We start from the raw sequence: 21,603 nt of genomic DNA, 5'->3' as shown, positions 1-21,603 counted from the left end.
TACAAAATTACTTCTTTGATTATTTTAAAAATTATAATGTGTTATTTGACAACCACCAGAACCCAGAATCCTTTAGTATTAGCAAAAAGGGTCCTTCAAACTACAAGGCAGCTGTCAGGGTCTGGAGTCATGCTAACCTGAGCTCCACCCTAGATTCTACCAATTTCCTAAGCTGTGTGATCGTGGGCAAGTTATTTTGTTCTCTCCAACCTCAATTTTCCCACCTGTAAAATAGAAATAATACAGTAGCTACAACAAAGTTCTAAGCTCTGAGTTGCATAATAAATACTGTAAGGTTGACTAATTATCTATGAGGCCCAGAGACATTCAATGCAATGACCAAGATGAGTAAGCTGGTGACTGGGACAAGGCAAGAACATAAATCTGTTTTCCCACTCCAGAAACACACTCTTCTGCACCACCTACCACACAATAGGGAGAGAATCACCTTTGGCACCTGACAAAAGCCCATTCTTAGGAATCAGAGACAATATTTGTTCGCATGTGATTTCTTAGAAACCACAATTTGTTCATGTCAAATTCTAAAGCTGATTAGTTATTCTGGTCAGTTTTAAATGGACTGGGTCTAAGTGTCCTTTGTTGGACAATGTCTCTGAACTGCATGTGATGGGGACTATAAGCTTGAGGAAGGGTTGTTAACTATGAGGTAAGAATCAAAAGTAAGTCCCTGCTGGATTTTTCTTTGTGGGCCTTTTGTGTGGTCTCCAAAGTGCTATCACTCAACAAATCGGGACTAGATTGGGATAGATTGGAAAACCATCAGAAAGTTGGTCAATTTTTTTAGTAAAAGAGTATAAATGCCTTTCACTGTAGCAGTCCAATAACTTCATTCTCAAGGAAAGAGCCTTGGATAAAGAGCAAGAATATTCTCTGCTCAGTTTTTGCCTCTATCATGGGCTAGAGCAAATAAATGTTCAGCACTTGTATTTCAGAATCAGCTTTCAGTAGATCTCACTAGTGTTCCTGCTGAATTCCTAAGCTCAGTGAATGACAATTCAGAAGTTCCCAAGACCAAGAGCCACTAAGTTGTAATGCACGTTGTATGGATTTTGGCTTCAACTATCATTTGTATTCAAATGTCCTGATGACCCCTTTCTTCCCCAAAAGGTTGCCTGAAGAATCATTAGTGATTTATGTAAAAATGCATGAAGCACTTTAGGCAGCTTTGATACATAATTCTGTATCTCCTAGTAAGACAGCAGCCTGTAACAGAAAGAAACATAGTGTATATATACATAAACATATATCTCACCAGGCCCTCAGATATCAATGGGATGGGTAATAGGGGGTTGTTTCCAACATGCCCATTTTACTGATGGGAACACCAAGGCCATGCACTATAAAGGCTTACCTAAATTCACATAGTAAAACTGCAGCTACAACAAGAAGCCATATCTTCTGACTCAAATTCTAATCTATCAGCATCATAAAGGAATACAATTTGAACACCTGAATATCACTGTATAATTTGAATTGTGTAAAACGATGTTTTGTCCTTTTTTATTGATGTTTAGATGGCCAGGGGTCTGGTGAGTAATAATAAGGCAAATAAAACGACTAACAAACCCCTTTAGTCTTTTCCTGCCCTCTGACTACTAACCCATCTCAGTTAATGACCATACTTAAAAGTCTGTAATGCAAATGTAAAGCCACTAAAGTAACTTATAGTTAAAAACTTCCTCTGCTTTACAAAAAAAAATTCATTGTAAGATGAATGGTCCCTGATACCTATCTACTGGGAGCCACTATTATGCAATAGGTAGGACAGCCCTGAAGCAGTCTCCCACAGAACAGCGTATTTCCTCCCTATTCATGTATCTTTGTAGGGGCAGGACAAGAAAGCTGTGGTGAGGCGGAAGAGAGGCATTCCTTCTCACTTTGTCTTCAGTCTTGGCAATGCTCAAAGAGTCCTGAACAATCAGCTTACCTGGGTACCCACAGGCTAAACATGGGCTGCAGAATGGACAATCCAGAGCACTATTTGATTCCCTAATGTGAATGGCAGTTGACTGTGCTTGGAGAACAATCTGATGCTGCAGCAAGCCCAACGTTAAGCACCAACGCACCTTCGCAAGGGCCCTGGCAAGCAGAACCTGATGTTAAATTCAAAGTAGTGCTCCCAAGCTACAGGTCAGTTATCAGTGGATAAGAAAATCATGTTATGGTATTCGACAATTTGTGCTTTAATGAAATAGAACAGAACAAAATGCATGGCACATAGTAAAGATAAATACTGTTTCCTGTATGTGTATAGATGGTCAAAAAGGCTTAAAACGTCATTATTCCAAAAAGAGAAGCCATTATTCAACTCCTATGTCTACGAGTCACATGGGAAAGCAGATAATGTGTGGCTAGACACTCTAATTCTATCAGAAGCCAGAATTCTGAACTGCTAAATGAAATCTCCCCAAGTTTTTAAAGGAAGTTCAAACTGTTTTAGAACAGTGTACCAGCCAAACCAAATCTATCTGAAGGCTGGATCTGAACTGATTGTCCTTGATCTCTTGCTTTAAAGAAATCAGTACATATGTAATAAAACCAAGGTAGTAGAACTGACCTTAAAAGAGCAAGAGAGCAAACCGTTGCCCCTGGAAAACCATGTGTGTACAAGCATTCCCAGAGGACATTAACCACAGCAATACCATGTTGGAGTGAACAGAACAGCCCTGCATGATCAGGTGAGGAAGGAGCCACGGGGCCTTGGTGACAGAGGAGTGACTGGGCAAAGAGATAAAATAATGGTGAGCCTCATACAACCTTCCTTAAGTTGGGTTAGATGATGGGGTAGAGGTCTTAGAGACATCAACCTTGACTTTCCCTTCACAAGGAGATGGAGGGATAGATGGACGGATGCCTTTTCTTTTGGGATATGTGAAAAAGAATGAAACCAAAGAGCGCCATTGAAGTCATCTTCTAGGGCTACTGCAGAGCTACTAGCTCTGCCTGCCCACAACGTTTACCACCCTCAACTACCCTAGAGCACCAATGAGCAGTTTCAGGGGAATTACGTAGGGCCTAGTGGGGAAGGAGCCCTTCGTGGGCCTCACCTGCTACCTCGCTCGCCACAGTACAAAAACCTACTTAAGTAGACACAGATCTTCAGTCTTTGGGCTTTGCAAGTGACACTTGCCTGGCAGATACAATTCTCAAGTGATATGAGGAATTCAGGCTTAGAGGTTGGTGGGACTAAACTGAGTCTTCTTCACCTCTCTATTCTGGGGAAAAGACTGACAAAACCAGGGACTGCTACCCACTCCACAATCCTATTTGCCTATTTTAAAACACTAGCAGTCCTCCATGCAAATGTGTGGGCCCCAAGTCTGAGGGCTGGTCTTGCATCAAATATAAAGCAAGGCTACACGCCAGCTCCAGACCCAGCTGTTCCCAAGCTCACAGTGCAGGTGTGAGATCATCCCTATGAACCTCACCCGCCTGCAGTTTGTTACCTCAATGTCATTACCACAGGCAGAGATGCGGTTGGGGCTTTTGTTTTACTTCACACCAGGGGGAAGTCATTTTTGGAATTTTTCATCTTAAATAGATTTTTCTTAAATGTATGTGACACATATTCCTCATAGGACTTAATAAAATAGATACTTTTCATGCATGGAAAGTAAACTACAGCTGCACAGATTGAAACAAAATTTATTTTTAAAACTAACATTCGGGTTGGAACAGTCAAACTACATACTTAGCTATAATTTCTAAAAAAGTTCAGAACCAACAAAACAAGCTTTCTCAGTAAATAGTTTTATTAATGTAATGTTAATTTACAGCATAAAGACTAACATTTGTTAGGCTAACAAACATTTACTAGTATCCCTTTTTATCAACAAGGAAAATAATAGAATTTCAAAAGAAGGAAAATTCCTAAAGCTCTTTCTTCCTACATAATTACTATCATGGAAGTAAGCAGGAAAACCCTTCGTTCAGATTCTTAAGAAAATATATTCTGATTCTGACATTTCTGTAAAAAGGGGAAGAATGAGAAGTCTAAATAAAAGCTTCTAGTTCCTTTAAAATGACTTCTTACAAATACAAATGAAGCACGTTTTATCGCAAAAGCTTAGGTGTAACTGTGTAAGGAAAGGAGTGATGGTTCTTGTGTGTGACTTCAATGCAAAGAACATAGGTGCTTGCACTTGGTTATATATATATATTTTTATAAGTAAAATGTATTCCCTAACCAGTAAGTGTCCAGCAGAAATAACAGTAATGGGAATGTGGTTTTCATGACATTCTCAGGTGACTTTCAGGATCTCCATGTCACAATCGAGACTGTTACAATGACAACAAGAAACAAACCTCTGGGATTCCATAACCTCCCCAGACATGGTATACTAAAAGGATTTGGCTTGTCTCGTCTCTCTTGATTATGCAATATATGCTAGAAGCAGAAGAATGGTGACACGGACCACTGGGCTGTGGACAATGTTTTCTGGTCCCACTTGTTTCATCTCCTCATTTACTATTTTGTGTGTTGCCCTGACACATCCAGTGAGAAGAGGGTGGACATAACTCCAGGCCTAGAGCAACAAGAAATGTTTCTCTTGTCTATAAAGAATGCAGGAAGGTACATATTTATGTACTTGGTGGCCAGCATGTGAGAACACACATGGATACACACACACACACACACAGACAGAGAGAGAGAGAGAGATGTCTGGCTTTATACAACAGATATTTTCCTCGAAGTTGTGATCAATATTTTGCAATTCAAATATTCAAAGGCCCTAGAGAAGCTTAATATTTAGAAGAAATTTATTATGACTCTTTCATAAACCAGTATTTGCTAATATAAATAATCAAACCTAAACTGTCCAAGTTTGGATTTATACATTCAGAAATAACATGCAAATCCAAACACAGAGATCACAGTTACACTATCCTGGAATGTGTTCTTTTGTAACATTTCACCTAACAGGTAAACAGGTGGCCATCACTTCAAATGTCGATATTTGAAATAACAGCTATCAGCTAGACACTGTTCGAACAAGAAAAACAGCTCAAAGATTCTTACTTGGAACAGAAGCAGGAAAACTTACTATGTGCCAACAGCCACACCCACAGAATATCTAAGTGGGGAGCCCCCTGCATTATAGTGATTCTACCCTCTCAAAGATTTACCAAGATAAATAAACCACATCTGTCCACTGGGATTGGCAAGTGGCTTTTTGTTCCCTATTAGTTCTAAGGCACTCAGAGAGATAATGCTATTCACTGTACCTTATGATCTCAAAGGAAACTGACACTTCAAATGATTATCTCTATCTAGTTTGCCACACCCCCATCACTCCTGGTATAAATACTCCATGTAAGGAACAAGCCACCATGAAAAGCAATTATGGGGAAGTAAGACCCCAGGATATTACTAAACACATAATCAGCAGGACTTACACACTTCTTTGACCACCCTCCTAAAAGATGCTCCTCAAATCAAACTCTTAAATTACCACTGTACTAATAGTCCAGTTACGAGACTGTGACGGCTGTAGTTACCAGCATAGTCAATGCCACGGACCGTACGACACACTGAAGCAAAGGATATGTGCAAACTGAATTTCAGATCATGTGGTGTGCATTTTATAAAATCATTTGAAGTAACTCATACATAAATTAGTCTGAGAGTTTTTTAACCATGGTCAGCAGTCATTGTCATAGTATCTGGTTACTGTAAAACAGTACAACTCATTTGGAGTTGAAGGCTAGTTGGAATTAAGATAACCAAATATTTTTAAAGTGTTTACACTTTTTTTTTAATGTTAGCTTTTGAATTCACTTCCTTAATGGAAAACAAACTCATTTTTTCTGAACCAAAAGGAAAAAAAAAATCCTTAATCCTTCTAATCCATATTTTTCAACAAGCTTCCATTTTCATTATTATAAATGAATATCCAGCTATGATAGCCAAGTTTAGTTTCCTCCTTGTAATAAGGAAAGCATGAGATAGCAATGGAAGGATACTTTCTCTCTCCAAGAAAGCAGGAAGATTTAAGTTAGCAACTCAGGGCACATAGCACTATAGTGTGACTAGGTTCTGTCTTTGTTGACTAGAGGGCAGAAGCTGTTCATGCCTTTGCCCCCTCATTCACCTCATCCACTAACAACTTTCTTTCCTAATTTTCCTTACCCAGAACCCCTGAAGTCAAAAAGGTAGAGGAAAAAAGGAAAAAGGGAGAGGGGTACACGGAAACCATCACCACCACCATGATCACCACAGACTTTAAAAATAATAAAAATAATAATAAAGGCTAACACTTACATAATGCTTACAACAGTATTGTACGGTATACATATAATGTGAGCCATATATGTAATTTACTATGTTCTACTAGCCATACTGAAAGTTTAAGTTGAGATTTTAACATATTTGACCTAATACATCAAAAATACAGTTTCAGGGGCGCCTGGGAGGCTCAATGGGTTAAAGTCTCTGCCTTCGGCTCAGGTCATGATCCCAGGGTCCTGGGATAGAGTCCCGCATCGGGCTCTCTGCTCAGCAGGGAGCCTGTTTCCTTCTCTCTCTCTGCCTAGTTGTGATCTCTGGTTGTCAAATAAATAAATAAAATCTTAAAAAAAAAAAAAAAACCATTTCACCATGAAATCAATACAAAATACTGAGATACGAAGCATCGTATTTTTCTTTTTCTTTTTCTTTTTTTTTTTTTAAGATTTTATTTATTTATTCGAGAGAGAGAGCACACAAGCAGGGGAAGCAGCAGGCAGACGGAAAAGCAGGCTCCTCACTGAGCAGGGAGCCTGACACGGGACTTGATCCCAGGACCCTAGGATCATGACCTGAGCCGAAGGCAGAAGCTTAACCGACCGAGCCACCCAGGCACCCCAGCACTGTATTTTTCATACCAAGTCTCTGATATCTAATACGTATTTTATATACTTATGGTAGCTCTAAACTTGGACCAGCCATCAAACGTAAAAGCCACGTGTAGCTAATGGCTACCAAATTGGATGGTGCAGGCTTACAATCTGCCAGGTGCTGTTCTAAGTGCTTTAAATGTACAGATTCATTTAATCCTCACAACAATCCTACAAGGTAAATACTACCATTGTTCTCATTTTATAGACAAGGAACTGAAACAAAGAGCAGAGACCCAAAATCTCATGCTGGTAGGTAACAGAGGGGAAATTCAAACCTTGGCCATCTGACTACAACTTCTATGCTATTTATTAAGAGCCTATTTATTGGGTCTCTGATAGCCACAGAGCTGCATATCTAAATAAATTCTTCCATGTGCTCCTCAGAACAACTCTAGAGAATAAGTACTAATAAACAAGCTTTATACACTGATGCATTATTAACAGAGCTATTTTGAGTAGAAATAGCATGGCTTCACAGAGAATACCTGGTGGAAGGTAAGGTAAGGGTAACCAATCCACAGGTCCTACTCTCAAGGACCATGTAGCCTAGTAAGAAAATTAGAAAACCCCTACAAAATTAGTACACTACAGGGTATAAATGGACTAAAAAAGAGGTACAAAGTGCTGTAGAGACTCAGAGGGAAAACTCTTACCCATTAAGAGAACAGGCAAGGCCTTCATGGAAAAGGTTAGCATTTAAGAAGGGCTCAAATAGAAGCCTAGGATAAAATCCTCCAAGACCAACGCAAGGAGGTGAAAGGAGTTCTACAGGGTGCTGAAGGAAAGACTAAATACTTCTAAAATGGCTGGAGTTTAGAGTACATGTAAGGAAAAGACATATCAGATGCGGGGTTGCAATTATCCAAGGACCACAGCATGGAAAACCTCAAATTCTGCACAGTTTGAGGAGACTTGAACCTCAGGTAAAAATCACTATACCAATGCTAGGAAGGATGCAACAAAAGAGATTAGATAGGACAGGCTGGTGAGGATGCTAAAATAATCCAGGCAAGCAACTGCAATGGTCACAGCCAACTGTAACCCAGGAGGTGAGTATGAAGAGGCTTTCTGGGTGCAGAACCCTTAAGGTCTGGGTTCTAAAGTTGAGCCAAAGAGAATAGTTTAAACCCATATGATAGTTAGTCATAGTTTTTATTCCCCTTTTCTTTCAGCCTAAACTTTCTGCTATATCTGTGCTTCTCATATCAAGATTTATATTACTATCTACTGGCCTTAGAGCTAGCTCTTATTTCAAATTCAACAACTCCTTCCCTATCAAGCAAGGAGTTAGTTGTTAGCAGAAAATAGCAAAGGGCATTATCTTTCAACTTAGACAGAATAACTTGATACCTCTAAGTTCTTCAACCCAAAGACAGAGGAATCTGAGTCAGATTTCCAGCATAGCTGAATAATACTCTGTAAGAGCTTAACAAGCAGCTATGCCTAAAATATTGGCCTTTTGCTTGATGGTCTTAATGTTTTAAAGGAAAAAGTTAAAAACAATTTCCCTACTGTCTACTTCCCCTTGCATTTATTTATTATTTTTCATGTTTAATTAAAAAACACTTCTACTTTAAACAAATATTTCCCTTTTTTCCCTTTAATTACCTGACAAACAGTAGTAGAGCTGCATAAATTTTGCCTGAGGTTAAAGCTGGAGGAGAGCCTAATCACCAGCTTGAGACATTGTTCTGGCCAAGTAAAGCAGAACACATTTATCCCATGTGTTTGAACAATACTTAGGCACTTCCGTTAAGACCTCCTTCTACCCAGTGTTGATTCTGATTACCCACTTTTCTGATTTGTGTGGGAAATATGGGTGTTCTTCACACCACCACTGCAGGGTGAAGGAAATGTACCTCAGTACAGCAGAGGTCAGGTGTGCACACAGCCTTCCACAGAGAACACAAATACAAATGTCAGTCAGCCCTACTCTGTTACATGTCAAATGTGGGCAGCCGTCCCTTGATTCATAATTGATATCATTCTAGACAAACCTTCATGGTTTTCTGCTGCTTTCCATAAAGAAGGTGGTTGAAGAACAGTGATGAGAGCAGGCAGAGAAGCCAAGGGAAGGGGGGCAGAATAAGTAAAACAGAAGCCAAAAGTAAGTTAGAGAGGAGAAGGGAGTTGGGGGAAATTGGAAGGGGGAGGTGAATCATGAGAGACTATGGACTCTGAAAAACAATCTGAGGGGTTTGAAGTGGCGGGGGGGGGGGGGGGAGGTTGGGGTACCAGGTGGAGGGTATTATAGAGGGCACAGATTGCATGGAGCACTGGGTGTGGTGAAAAAATAATGAATACTGTTATGCTGAAAATAAATAAATTGAATTAAAAAAAAAAAAAAAAAAGAAGCCAAAAGTAAGTACAGTTGACCCACGAACAGGAGTTGGAACTATGTGAGTCCACTTCTTCAGGGCTTTTCTTTTTTTTTAACAGTACAGTAAATGTATTTTCTCCACTGCAGAATTTTCTTATTAACATTTTCTAATTTCTATAGGGACACCTGGGGGGCTCAGTCTGTTAAGTGTCTGCCTTTGGCACAGGTGGTGATCCTAGTGTCTTCGGATCAAGTCCCACATCGGACTCCTTGCCCAGTGGGAAGTCTGCTTTTCCCTCTGCCTGCTCTATCCCCACTTATGCTCTCTCTCTCTCTTTCTGACAAATAAATTTAAAAATCTTAAAAAAAATTTATTTTTTCTACCTTATTTTACTATAAGAATACACTATATAACACATATAATATGCAAAATATGTGTTAATCAACTATTATGGTATTGGTAAGGCTTCCAGTTAACAATACGCAATTACTAAACTTTTTGGAAATTAAGAATTACATGCGGATTTTTGACTGTGCGGGGGATCTGGACCCCTAATCCCCATGTTGTTCAAAGGGTCAACTGAATTAAGTTAAGAAAAATGGGATGGGGCACCTGGGTGACTCAGTTAAGCGGCTGCTTTTGGCTCAGGTCATGATCTCAGGCTCCTGGTATCAAGTCCTGCATCAGTCTCCCTGCTCAGTGGGGAGTCTGCTTCTCCCTCTCCCTCTGCTTCTGCCTGCTGCTACCCCAGCATGTATTCTCTCTTTCTGTTTCAGATAAATAAAATCTTTACCAAAAAAAGAAAAACTGAGATTAATGGCACTTACATAAAGCAATTGAATAGCAAAGCTAAATAGACAAACACACACACACACACACACACAATTACCTGTGTGTTTTCTTAAGAGGCCCCACTCCAAATTCTCAGGCTCAAGTATGTAGTCTTACGTGTGGTCTAGAGATGCTCAAAGCACTTTTCTTATCCTACAGTTCAATCTAGTAATAAAAGTATGGTGCTCTGGAAGACTGAATTCAGGGCAGCTGGGAAGTCTCACTGGAATCAAATGATCTCATCTGCCAACCATCCAGGACTCCCCAAAGTTTGGAAGTGCTCTGTGTCACTGGTGATCTCTCCAGCAACTGACAAGGGAAGTGGAGAGGGTGGGAAGGCAGCTACCTTTCCATTTAGGGAAATCTTTCTGCATTATGGCCACTTTTCCAACAAAAACCACACAGGCGAAAGACCTGATCCCCACTGGACCTTTGACACAAGTATTTGGAAAGGATCTCAGGTAACCATCTACTCAGGTAACCATTTATAGATACACCAAACAGATCTGTACACAAGGAATAAGAGGTCCTAGAGTCTCTGGCTACCTGAAGCATTAATGCCCAGCCCTCTTTGGAGGCAAATGGCAGCCATTTGAGGACAAGTTTGAAAAAGATCTAAAGGCAATGACGATGATGGTAATGATGACAATTAAAGACAATAACAAACAAACAAAAAAAGACAATAACAGCAGTAGCCATATCTTACAGTGCTAGGGATGTCTGGAAGATACAAGGCTTTAGAGTCAGAAAGTTCCTAAATCAAATTCAAACCTTCTGTACAACTCATGTAAACTTTCTGAGTTCCCATTTCTTTACCCAAAAAATAAGAAAAATGAAGAGTATAAACTTAGAAAAGCTGTTGCAGAGATAAATTTAGCAGTCCTGATGAAAACACCTGGCACACAGACGTGTTTCACAAATGTTCATTCATTACCTTCCATTTAGAGTATAGTTCACTGTAACTTAAATCAGAGAACTGGCTCACCAGCAGGAGCAGACCCAGGATTTACAGCTTTTGCTCCTGCTTATAGTCAATCAACAAGCATTTAACGGATTGCTAACTTGTGTACCAGGCACTGTTTTGGGCATTTGAAATTTATCTACTTTAATTTCTACCTTTATGGAATCTGATTTACTCTTACATTTTAAGGTCAGGGATTTCAAGTAAGATTTCCTCAAAAAAAGAAACCAGTACTGAATAATAGTTCGTTTTGTCTCACTGTTTCAATGCAAGCATGATTCATATTTATTATTTGTGCTATTTGTTTGATTCCAACAACCTAAATGTCACAGAAAAGCAAGTTTAGGGAGAAAGCTGAAGAAGGAGCACAAATAATACAATGTGCAATCAAGAGCAGAGATAAAGAGTCTACAACTATAAAACAAAAGACATTTTAAGATCACAAAGGAAGGAAGGCAAAGGAGAGCCAATATGGAAATTCAAAGAGAACAACAAAACAGGAGCCTGTGATGAGCAGCATGAGCTTGGGTACATCTGGAGAGGATACTTAAATCACAGGGGAGAAGATCATGGTTCATAATAAGTGGTCAAAAGTAATGGCCAGTATTATGGCATTACTGTGACTTTACCCCTTTGGGCCTCAATTTTCTCACTCAATCTTCAGGGAAGTCACACTAGATCTGCATTTTTTTAGGGAGCGGTCTACAACTTTAAGGGAGGGGAGTTTCAATGTTTTAAACTCATTATAAGAGACAAGGCATGTTTTTTGGTTTTTTTAAAGGTTAAGAAGTACCTGGCTACAGGATATTGCAGATTCCTTCCATTTCTGACCTCTTAGTATGACGATATTTCTGGATTCATTTGACCTCAGAGCTTTGGTAAGAGAAAAACAAAGTTTCTTAATCACTTCTTGCCAACAGAAAACCAAATTTAAATATTCTAACAAAAAGAAGTACATGAAAAAGGGGTCCTTGTATGGATCAATGAAAAGGATGTGCTATGAATTAAGAAGTGAGATTACTCAACCCTCTGTGCCTGCTGCTTTAAAAAAAAAAAAAATTGTAAGCCATGTGTACAAATCCCCAAGGAAAAAAGCAAATAATTAGAGATATTTGTTAGATTTTAATCAGTACATGATATGATATAGGATACCTCCATTTCTACCTAAAAAACAAAAATACTAGTTAGAAATATTTTTCAGTTTTTAATAAACTCTGCCATGATGCCCTATTAGAAAAGAGTCTAGAAATGTCACCAACTATAAATCGAACCATCACTGAGAGTTACGTTAGTCCAAACCAATATCCACAGAAACTCAAAGATTATACACTATCAAGAGTATCTTTATGTTGCAAACCAGTGAGTTTTCATACCAGCAATTCTGCAAATATCATTTAATTTCCACAACTTCTTGAGATATGTATTTTTTTAAACCCTCAAATGGCAATAATAAGTGCCAGAGAAGTTAAAAGCATTGCCCAAGGTCATATTGCTAGGAAGCAGTTGAGCCAACATTCGTTCTTTCACTCGTTTTAAGATTTCATTTTTAAATAATCTCTATAACACAATGTGGGGTTCAAACTCACAACCTTGAGAGCAGTGGCCACACACTCTAATGACTGAGCCAACCAAGTATCCCAGAACCAATTTAAATGATCAGTTTATTTGGCTCCGCATTCCTGCTTCTTAACTATGCCTCTACTCTCATTAAAAGCCACCCAAGAAATGGCACTTTCCAAGTGAGAAGCTTAACTTTCAGAGCATGACATATCTGTTCCATACTGATGATGTCTGCACATTAGACTCAATGAGGTCACTAATAACATGGTTCTAGAGAAATTTTTCTCACAAACACAAATTATGCATACAACTAATCTTTCCTGAAGTTGACAAAGCAACTACTCCCATTCAAGTCAAAATGGGGCCAACTATATAAAGGGAAAGAGATGAAAACACTAAAGCCTGCAGTGGGATGGTACCCAGCTGATGAATATAAAAACCAAACAGCAGTGGGCAAACCCCAGACCAGAACAATGAGCAAAAAAGAATTCAAGTAGGAAATATGATGATACAATGAGTCATAAACAACAACAGGATCTGTAAGCCTCAGAAATGTCAAGTTTACTTTTACACTGTAGATCCCATTGTTCTTGGTGGGGGGAAAAGGGGAGTTGGCAGTCACTACATATATTTGTTTGCCTTCATAATAACACCTTTTATGTAGCAGAGAGGAAAAAATTCCTTTAATTTCTGATGCAAGGCAATGATCCAAAAGCTAATGGATCTTGAGTGAGAATTACCTCTCTTTTGTATAGACTATGCATGAATACAATGCGTGTATACCCTGGCAGTATATTTTAGCTATCTCCACACTTGTAGAGCCTACAAATAGCAAGGAGTTATAGTGAATCAGACTAAACCATACAAGTTGCAAGGAGTTTTGGGAAACAGGAGTATGACTAAGAAGACCCTCCAAATTTCAAGGCAAGGGGATTACTGCCAACTCTACAACAGGTTACAGAATAAACCCCAGGCCAGTCTTTTAACCTATCTTTTTCTGTTTCTGTTATCTCTAAAATGGGAATTGTAATTTAATATAAAAGAGTACAAATTATAGAGTGTTATCACTACATTAAGTAAAGCATGCTTTGAAACTCCAAGATACATAAAAGAAAATCAAAACTAAAATCACCTACATAATGTTTTAATATGTTTATATGTGTATTCGATGCACACATGGTCTTGTAATTGAAAATCAACATACATCACTGAAGCTATTAACTTTATTACTCTTTCACTCACTAGCCATTTACATCCTTCATGGAAGAATGGAAAAAAGAGAATAAACAGAAAATGTATCTACATATACATGCCCTATATTTCAAGAAAATTTCTGTAACTTGTCAAACAACTGCACACTAAGAAGTGAGGTGGGGAATGGAACTAGAGCGTATCATGCTTAGCGAAATAAGTCAATCGGAGAAAGACAACTATCATATGATCTCCCTGATATGAGGATGTGGTGATGCAACATGGGGGCTTAAGTGGGTAGGAGAAGAATCCATGAAACAAGATGGGATAGGGAGGGAGACAAACCATAAGTGACTCTTAATCTCACGAAACAAACTGTGGGTTTCTGGGGGGAGGGGGGTTGAGAGAAGGAGGGTAGGGTTATGGACATTGGGGAGGGTATGTGCTTTGGGGTAAATTGGAAGGGGAGGTGAACCATGAGAGACTATGGACTCTGAAAAACAATCTGAGGGGTTTGAAGTGGCGGGGGGGCGGTGGGAGGTTGGGGTACCAGGTGGTGGGTCTTATAGAGGGCACGGCTTGCATGGAGCACTGGGTGTGGTGAAAAAATAATGAATACTGTTTTTCTGAAAATAAATAAATTGGGGGAAAAAAAAAGAAGAAGGTTATAAAAAAAAAAAAAAGAAGTGAGGTGGGTATTTGACCAAAATAAACAACACATATAACTCTTCCAAATGTGAGTCTTTATTATAAAAGGCCTAAAAACAGTAGGATTTCCCAACTTTGATTTATGAATCCTTTACTCCAAGGAACAGGGCCCTGAGATATTTAGACTACACTGGGAGATTCCTCGGGTATGTGTAAACATACAAACGCAGAGGTGGTGAGTTTAAGTGTTATTTTCACGCCTAGCCCCCCACATAAACTTAAAAAAGAAGTATAAAAATGTACTAAGTTCTCAGACATGTATTTTCAACTTAAATCATTATAATTTTCTCCCACCTTCTTTCCAGTTCTTAGAAGAGTATTTGTGGTGGCCAAAGTAAACCCAGGAAAATGCCCTGGGAAGTTACACTTCATAGATACAAACTAAAGGACAAATTAAGAATATAATTTGCAAATACCAACTTCCACAAAGTAATATACAGCATCTGACCATTCCTTTAATAGTCACAGTCCATTTAAAGTCAGGCCAACTTTCTATTTAAATGATAATAATAGTAATTATCAAGTGCTATGCCTCCCTCTGCTATGTAAGGCTTCAGGCTAGCTTTTATATTCTAATATTATCTCATTTCACCCTCACAAAATTCATAAAATAGGTCTAAGTATAACTTTTTAAGAGGAGAAATTAAGACACCAAAGTTAAGAAACTTGCCATAGACCAGTTTTCTAAACCCCAATGAGTCTAGATGCAAAAACTCAAGCTTTAAACTCTCAATGGTATTTAACTAGCAGGACTAGTTATAGCAATATATAGAGAACTAAGTAGACATAGATTTTAAAGAAAAAATTTTAAAAGAGAAATATGGAGAGGATGGCAATTCATTAAGAACTTATCGGGAAACTGCCTGAAGCTTATTTGAAGGCTGATTTCTTGAATCAAGGAACATTTTAAAAATACTAAAGTTGTTGTCATTTACCCAAACATGTCAGATGTGATAAAACAAATGCACATCAATTTTTTTTTTTTTGAATACTGTTTGACAGGTAAGTAAAAAAGGATTAACATGGTGTTGGATAAGTGGAAATATACAGCTGAAACTAATTCTATTTCAGAAATATATTCAACTATACGAAATATTACAAATCCAACATTCCAACATCATTACTATTCAGTAGATTTAAATATATGTATTTTTAAGCCAAGAAAAATTATATAAATTCTGAATTTTTAAAAAGCTATGAATTTAACTTAGTATTATTTAGGTTATGTTCCTTTTCAAATTACTATAACTGGTTAAGTAATTTCAAGAACTTAGAAATGGTTTTGTCTCACAGATTTAAGACTTCCTACACACAACAACTGAAATCTTATTAGCCCTCTCCTCCAAATTATCAAATGGATTGTCTTCATATTGGGAAATTGAGCTAAATTTCCAGAAAAGAACCAGCTTAATTGTTTGTGTTATGTTGTTTTATTTACAAGAATCATTACATTAAACAGTTTGTTAAGAAGTAAACTCATAGTTTTCTTACTAAATTCTGGTCGGTATTTTCCCTACCAACAAACTCTTTTTCCAAAAGAACAAAGTAGAAAAGCTTGTATGTCAAACATCATATACCAAACAGATCAATGATGGCTTATCACAATTACAAGTGAAATTTTTATCTTAAGGAAACCAAATTTAAAATCCACTCAGAAATTTAAAATCTACTTGATTTCAGCAAATGCAACAACATTTGGCATGTAGAAATTGTTTTTTAACAGGTAGATTATAATCTGAGAAAACTCTGACTAACCAGACAGATGAACTCTGAAGGAAGAGAAAGCTCAGCAAGTAATCTCAAACTGCCCAAAACAAACCTTCACTGACTTACCCTACAGGTCTTTTCTCCTCTCTATGGAGGTGCTTTTGAAATTTCATTCAAATCCCTAATAGCTCCTATCAAACTGTATTAGAATTGTGACCTTATGATAAGATGCCTACAGACAATTCTAATTAATCTTAGTTTGTAAAATGGATTAATGAATGCATTTTATAGCTCTTCAGATAGATTACACATATGGGCATTAATCACTAGTGAGCATCTAAGAATAATTCCTGGAAATCTACAAAGATACTCAATGGTTGAGATTGGTAAGAAACTTCTGACAAAGCCCTTTTGGAATCAGTCTCTGACTGCTTATCTTTGAGAAGATACTGTATCAAACAATAAGGGAAAATATATTATTTATTGTCCCCTTTCCCCTGAAGTGGGTAATTGAAAAGAGTAGTTTTTTTAGAGTGGTCACTTTAAGACACAGTGCACAAAAATTCTAAGTCTAATGGTAAAATTTAAGACTATCACAGAAATTTGAACTTACAGAAATTCAAAGACCCTGTCTGTTGCTTTGGACATAGTTTGCTTGCATTCTTTCTTTCTTATGGCCACGTGTGTGAAACTCTTTCAAGTAAAAAGTACTACAAGAAGATAAAGGGGAAAAAAGGACTTTCCTGTCCTCAGTCACCTCCTGGTCCCCTTGTGCTTGAACTGTTATCTCCACGATAAGCGAAGGTGCTCCTAGGTGCTTTCAAAGTCTTCAGGCTCCAGCAGGAGTGATGACTGAGAGGCCCGCAGGCACTGCAAACCAACGCTGTCACTTCTAGTCACTGCTCGGCCCAGCTAATGCCATGCCTGTCATGACAAGCACCAGCCATCTTAAGGCACCACACCTCTACCTCGACAAAACATACCTTTGAAAAAGTATGAGCCATGGAGGGAATCTTTTTCAGGGGTTGCCAAGGGAAGCCAGCCTTGTCTCTAACAGCAGAGACGCAGTGAAAGAGCCCAAAGGCACAGATACAAGGAGAGCCACTAGCCCTAAGTGCAAATAATTGTTGTACTTCCTGTGCACGGACAGGGGGAAAAAAATGACATGTTAAGACACCATTTGGGGGTTTAATTGTCAGCCTAAACCTGCCATCTGGTGTTAAGATACAGCAGATCATCACACCCAGATGTGTTCCTTCAAACAAATCACATCTTTTTTTTTTTTTTTCATTCTCCCTTTTCTTCTTTCTGTAAAGAGAGGGGTGCCTGCCAAAGATACAAATCAGCTAAAGTTTAAACTAAAAACTCTTGTTAATTTACTCAGCCAAATGAGTAGGTGTGTCATTTCATGCACCCACACCCCAAAAGCAACCACTTTTTAGAAATGGTATCTAGAGATGCTGAGCAGAAAATCATTTGTTTACTACTCACTGACCCAAGTTATGGCTATCCTTAGTCATCAAAAAGCCATTTCATCCGAAAAGTGAAATTTGTTTCAGTGAAGTAGAATTCTGAAATCCTTGTCTTCCTCTTCATTTCTGACTCAGTATCTCATTCCACAATTGGGGTGGGGAAGGGTTACGCTGTGCTATCATTTGCACCTCATTACACTTGGGCTAGAGCTTTGAGAAAGCTGATATTCCCTCTAAATTTTTACAGATGCTTCTAGTTTACCAGTTCATGACTGCACTACTAGAAAAGACTTCCTGCCTCTAAACTGCTTGCTGGCATGTATGCTGAATTTCAAAATCCCTGAAAAAAGTAAACCTTTGTGGTGTTCTCTTAACTTTCTTGCTGGGGAAGAGGGGGAGGGTCACCAAAACCACACCAAGCAAAAACTTTTTCTTCTATAAAGTGAGACTCAATCTCTCAGAATCATTCCCTCCTAACTATGGACTGTTCATCCTGATTTGGAAACCTCCCATAAAAAATGTTCATTAACAGAAAGTTATTTGTGGAGGGTGTTCGTCATCATAAATCATGATTAGGACACAGTCGGTTGTGGAAATAACACCATCACAGGCAGCCTTTCACCTGAGCCTATGTGTTTCCCTTTATTTTATCCGTATCATTTGAAAAACACTTTGGGACCGAGAGAAGGGACACTTTCTAAACTACCATCCCTCTTTTGTTTAATGGCTCCAGGGTTTTTCAAAGTTCAGGGCAGGTGACACTGGCCTGTTCTTAATCTTTACTGCTTTAGCAATGTTAAGGCTGATGACGAGGGACACAAATCCCCTGATGGAACTGAATGCATTCCAAGCTCCCCGACCCACTCAAAGCTGTAATCCCCTGCAGCTGGATCTTACTTACCGCCATGCACAGCTAATACATTTTTTAAAAGCTAGTCACTGGTGACAAATGTAAACTGGACAGAGCAGCAGCTCCCCCTTCTCCTTGCCTCACTCCCCCACCCCTCAATCTTCCCCCATAACCCAGAGACTTGCTGTTTCTGTGATGAATAGGACCTGCCTTTTAGAACCACCAAACCCATGCCATATAGCTCTGCTCTAAGTGACTGGAAGGTTTTAAAAGCATCTTCAGCTGTCAGACTATAACAAAAACAACAAAAAAGTCATCCTTAACACAAACATTTCACAACTGAGAAAACCCTATAAGTTGAGATTATCACTGCCATACTGAGCTCACTATTTATTTCACTATCACATGCAGGCGGGGGACTTAGGCCATGCGACTGCCTGAAGCTGGCTGCCATATTCTCAGGCATAATAAAATAAATGCAAAAAAAAAAAAGGAAACTTGAGGATCTATTGTGATATATTGTTTTATACCCTTGCACTTTTTTCTTTAGGAGAAAACCGGACAGAAATACAATAAACAAGTAGTCTTTTATGATGGGCAAGTATGTTTTCACCATGGATTTTGATCATCCACCTGGAGAAACCAAGTCACCAAACTAGATGATAGCTCTGTGAAATCTCTAAAAATTAGGCAACAAACTATGAAAACCAAAACTTAGAGACAGATGACAAGATCAATGAATGTATATCTAAATTAGGGAAAAAAATAGTGTCAAATGGTATCAGAATGCCATACAGTACAGATGACAAATTTTGACAAAGGAACAAGCTATCTGCTTTACCTGGGCAGAAAAAGCAAGGGTTAATCTATGTGGGTTTTTTGGGTTTATTCTAGTTCCCAGATAACCAGTAATAAGTGCTATATTTAAGTGATATTACCAATTAGACTTGGCGATGGCTACCACAACACTGACTACAACGCTTAAATTGCATTAGGTTTAATTACTGCAAAATTACATCTGGAAAGGGAAGCATAATTTTATAATCACCCTCAGCATTCTAGCTTGAGCTCAGTCCCTGCATGATACATACTCGCCCTAGTAATTGAGGCCCTGAAAGGCACCACAGTTAATAATGTGTAACTAGCAAGAACACAAGGAAAAGCAACAAGCAGGTCTCCAAGAATTAAATTCACATCTGATTATGTGACCTCTCAGTGTCCTCCTGGTACTGCTGAGAGAAGGTACTCCAAAAGTAGCCTGGCGACCAGCCTCAGCAGGACCCATGGAACAGGAATTTGGCTGGGACTGGGGTAGGGGGTAGGACAAGGCACTGTACCAATGAGGAAGGAATTAGGACAACATGCTTAAAAGAGTCCAGCTCTGATTTTCCTACTTGTCACCCACTGTCACATTCCCAGAATCCAGAGAACTCAGTCAACACATGAGTAATTTAATCAAATGGGAAAAATACAAACTCTGTTGTTCATGGTGTCTCTAGTGCCTTGGGATTAAACTTAAATATGGGGTATGTGCAAGTAAGGGGAATTTGTGAGTTCTGAGGAGAGAACAAGGAAAGGAGATTTAGAGAGTACTACATGCACACATGTGTAAAAAAATATTTTGTAGTACATGTCAGGAAAAGTGTGAAAAACATATAGGTGGCTGTACTTTTTTAAGACCAAGAATACAGAAATAACAAAAAAAAAAGGAAAGAAAATGGGCCTCTGTGATTCATAAATCTGTTATGATTAATGGCAACACATATTTATTCTAAATCCATATTATATATCCATTCATCCAAAAAATACTTATTAAGGTGTGCTATATTGTTCATATAGTAATCAAAGATGGCAGTGCTTTACAGCATTACCTTAAATATCTATCATAAATTGCAAGTAGTATTTCTACTTCATAATACAAAATAAGCTCAGGTCTAATTTCCCATGTCTATAATAATACGTACATGCTATAAAGTTGTCAAAAAAACCTACACAAAAGGTAAAAAGTTAAGCTTCAGGGAAAAAACTGAATCATAACCAGATCTCTGCATGTTACTTAAAATGTGATAATAATGGAGACTGCTAAATTAATCAAGCCTTTTAATAGTAAAATATACTATAAGTGTGCCCACCAAAAAAATCACAGATAAAAGTCTGTAATTAATCCAATGAGAAATGTTGATTATATTTGATAAGAAAACCACAACAAATGCTATTTCTCTGAACTTCCAGGAACCTATTCATAACACTTAGAAAAATCCAACTGAAAATGCTTAGTTTTGAGTAAGCATAAATCCTTGCAAGGAAACACATATAAAATGAATACTGTCTCTTTAAGTTGAAGGACCTACTATAGTTAGGTAGTATGAAGCCAAGAAAAAGTTCTGAAGTTTAACTCTCAGGAGCAAACATTTTCTACTTGTGAAGTAAACTCTGTTGAAAGACAGCAGACTACGGTCCCACCAGTAAAAACAGGAAAGTTTTCAGCCAGTGACAGCTCTGCCTACAGAGAAAAAAAAAAGTGTCATAGACTCACTTTATTAAACCATATGCTCATTGCCCTGTGAAGAAAGCAGGGTCACTAATTAGTTCATTCTGTGAAAGAAGCCCTTCCTGATCCCGTTGACTTTTGTCCCCCTGGTTAGCTCCAGCTATTTCTGTCATGCAACTTGAAAATCACTGGAGGGAGGAAGATCGCCATAACAACCGCTGAAATGATCTTGTGGAATGTGTCTAGTGGCACTGGAATAACCTGAATATGTGCTCCAGATGTGTCGGCTGTCAGGAAAAAAGTAAACACATCTGATGGACAGCGTATGACTAGATGGCCTCGAAGCGACTCCAGAGGCTCGGAGAGGGGGAGGGGCAGCATATGTGAGCCGAGGGGTGGCGGGCGGGGCGGGCAGAGAAGGGGGTGAGCCCACAGCCTGCGCGAGGCCCCGCAACACCCGGAGCCTGGGGCGCCCTCGAGGACTGAGTGCGACTGTTCCGCCCGCGTCCCTCCCCTGAGTGGCCTCTGTGGGACTGCAGCGGCCCCTGCGAATTTCCGTCTGGCACGGACTTGTGAGCATTTGGGAGCAAAGTAAAACATGAATGCTGAGA

The 21,603-nt window shown here is 38.8% G+C and overlaps 1 protein-coding gene across 2 annotated transcripts in view; it reads right to left on the bottom strand.

The window, feature by feature from the left end:
* BNC2 (basonuclin 2) overlaps positions 1–21,603 on the bottom strand; it is a 427,511-nt gene that overhangs the window by 362,504 nt on the left and 43,404 nt on the right. Inside the window, exon 1 of one of the 2 annotated variants that reach the window (XM_044265621.1) lies at positions 11,807–11,938. The exons of the other annotated variant lie outside the window; for it this stretch is intronic. The gene's annotated coding sequence lies outside the window, so the exon portion shown is untranslated. Of the gene's footprint in view, positions 1–11,806; positions 11,939–21,603 lie in introns of those variants that run through there. 2 annotated transcript variants of the gene reach the window in all.

Source organism: Neovison vison, chromosome 9 (assembly GCF_020171115.1).
Source record: "Neovison vison isolate M4711 chromosome 9, ASM_NN_V1, whole genome shotgun sequence".
Taxonomy (NCBI): Eukaryota; Metazoa; Chordata; class Mammalia; order Carnivora; family Mustelidae; genus Neogale; species Neogale vison.
This window is presented reverse-complemented; position numbering and strand designations above follow the sequence as displayed.